This window comes from Carassius auratus, unplaced genomic scaffold (genome assembly GCF_003368295.1).
Source record: "Carassius auratus strain Wakin unplaced genomic scaffold, ASM336829v1 scaf_tig00218089, whole genome shotgun sequence".
In the NCBI taxonomy this organism is placed as follows: Eukaryota; Metazoa; Chordata; class Actinopteri; order Cypriniformes; family Cyprinidae; genus Carassius; species Carassius auratus.
In genome coordinates, this window is record NW_020529374.1 from 1 (window position 1) to 2,500 (window position 2,500).

Consider the following 2,500-nt stretch of genomic DNA (forward strand, 5'->3'; position numbering starts at 1 on the left):
GGAGACTGCCTGGGAATACCAGGTGCTTAATCTTTTTGGACATTTTTCACTTAGTAATAAATAATTTAAAAAAAAAAAAAAGTCAATGCCCGATCTCTGAATCTTAGCAGGTTTAGGTCTGGTTAGTACTTTTGATGAGAGACTGCCTAGGAATACCAGGTGCTTTAGCTTTTGGGTTTTCTTTCCTACTTATATAATGTACTGGTGATTAGATTGGCTGGTCTTTAATAGCCCTCTCTTTGCAGCAGTCTTGGCTTACGGTCATACCAACCTGGCTATGCCCGATCTCGTCTGATCTCGGAAGCTAAGCAGGTTTGGGCCTGGTTAGTACTTGGATGGGAGACCGCCTGGGAATACCAGGTGCTGTAAGCTTTTTGGACATTTTTCACTTAGTATATAATAATTTTGCCAAAAATAGAGTCAATGCCCGACCTCTGAATATTAGCAGGTTTGGGCATGGTTAGTTCATGGATGGGAGACTGCCTGGGAATACCAGGTGCTTTAATCTTTTGGAAAATTTCACGAATTATATAATAATCTTCATTAAAAAAAAAAAAAAAAAAAAAAAAAGTCAATGCCCGATCTCTGAATCTTAGCAGGTTTAGGTCTGGTTAGTACTTTGATGAGAGACTGCCTAGGAATACCAGGTGCTTTAAGCTTTTGGGTTTTCTTTCCTACTTATATAATGTACTGGTGATTAGATTGGTCGGTCTTTAAATAGCCCTCTCTTTGCAGCAGTCTTGGCTTACGTTCATACCAACCTGGCTATGCCCCATCTCGTCTGATCTCGGAAGCTAAGCAGGTTGGGCCTGGTTGGTACTTGGATGGGAGACCGCCTGGGAATACCAGGTGCTTTAAGCTTTTTGGAAATTTTTCACTTAGTATAATAATAATTTGAAAAAAAAAGAGTCAATGCCCGATCTCTGAATCTTAGCAGGTTTAGGTCTGGTTAGTACTTTGATGAGAGATGCCTAGGAATACCAGGTGCTTTAAGCTTTTGGGTTTTCTTTCCTACTTATATAATGTACTGGTGATTAGATTGGTCGGTCTTTAAATAGCCCTCTCTTTGCAGCAGTCTTGGCTTACGGTCATACCAACCTGGCTATGCCCCATCTCGTCTGATCTCGGAAGCTAAGCAGGTTTGGGCCTGGTTGGTACTTGGATGGGAGACCGCCTCGGAATACCAGGTGCTGTAAGCTTTTTGGACATTTTTCACTTAGTATATAATAATTTTGCCAAAAAATAGAGTCAATGCCCTGATCTCTGAATCTTAGCAGGTTTAGGTCTGGTTAGTACTTGGATTGGAGACCGCCTGGGAATACCAGGTGCTGTAAGCTTTTTGGACATTTTTCACTTAGTATATAATAATTTTGCCAAAAAATATAGTCAATGCCCGACCTCTGAATATTAGCAGGTTCGGGCATGGTTTACTTCATGGATGGGAGACTGCCTGGGAATACCAGGTGCTTTAATCTTTTGGAAAATTTCACGAATTATATAATAATCTTTCATTAAAAAAAAAAAAAAAAAAAAAAAGTCAATGCCCGATCTCTGAATCTTAGCAGGTTTAGGTCTGGTTAGTACTTGGATGGGAGACCGCCTGGGAATACCAGGTGCTGTAAGCTTTTTGGACATTTTTCACTTAGTATATAATAATTTTGCCAAATAATAGAGTCAATGCCCGATCTCTGAATATTAGCAGGTTTGGCCTGGTTAGTACATGGATGGGAGACTGCCTGGGAATACCAGGTGCTTTAATCTTTTGGAAAATTTCACGATTATATAATAATCTTTCATTAAAAAAAAATAAAAAAATAAAAAAAGTCAATGTCCTGATCTCTGAATCTTAGCAGGTTTAGGTCTGGTTAGTACTTGGATGGGAGACCGCCTGGGAATACCAGGTGCTGTAAGCTTTTTGGACATTTTTCACTTAGTATATAATAATTTTGCCAAATAATAGAGTCAATGCCCGATCTCTGAATATTAGCAGGTTTGGGCCTGGTTAGTACATGGATGGGAGACTGCCTGGGAATACCAGGTGCTTTAATCTTTTGGAAAATTTCACGAATTATATAATAATCTTTCAAAAAAAAAAAAAAAAAAAAAGAGTCAATGCCCGATCTCTGAATCTTAGCAGGTTTAGGTCTGGTTAGTACTTTGATGAGAGACTGCCTAGGAATACCAGGTGCTTTAAGCTTTTGGGTTTTCTTTCCTACTTATATAATGTACTGGCGATTAGATTGGCTGCTCTTTAAATAGCCCTCTCTTTGCAGCAGTCTTCGCTTACGGCCATACCAACCTGGCTATGCCCCATCTCGTCTGATCTCGGAAGCTAAGCAGGTTTGGGCCTGGTTAGTACATGGATGGGAGACTGCCTGGGAATACCAGGTGCTTTAATCTTTTGGAAAATTTCACGAATTATATAATAATCTTTCATTAAAAAAAAAAAAAAAAAAAAAAAAAGTCAATGCCCGATCTCTGAATCTTAGCAGGTTTAGGT

At 39.3% G+C, this 2,500-nt stretch overlaps 2 non-coding genes and 2 pseudogenes across 2 annotated transcripts; all 4 read left to right on the forward strand.

Annotated features, from left to right (window-relative positions):
- Positions 1–253: 253 nt before the first annotated feature.
- Positions 254–372, forward strand: LOC113104717 (5S ribosomal RNA). Its single transcript, XR_003292094.1, has one exon. It is a non-coding gene; the product is annotated as a 5S ribosomal RNA (ribosomal RNA).
- A 371-nt stretch (positions 373–743) lies between these two features.
- On the forward strand, positions 744–861 carry LOC113104731 (uncharacterized; annotated as a pseudogene).
- A 219-nt stretch (positions 862–1,080) lies between these two features.
- LOC113104729 (5S ribosomal RNA) lies at positions 1,081–1,199 on the forward strand. The gene has a single exon (XR_003292097.1). It is a non-coding gene; the product is annotated as a 5S ribosomal RNA (ribosomal RNA).
- Positions 1,200–2,281: 1,082 nt separating this feature from the next.
- Positions 2,282–2,400, forward strand: LOC113104726 (uncharacterized; annotated as a pseudogene).
- Positions 2,401–2,500: the final 100 nt, after the last annotated feature.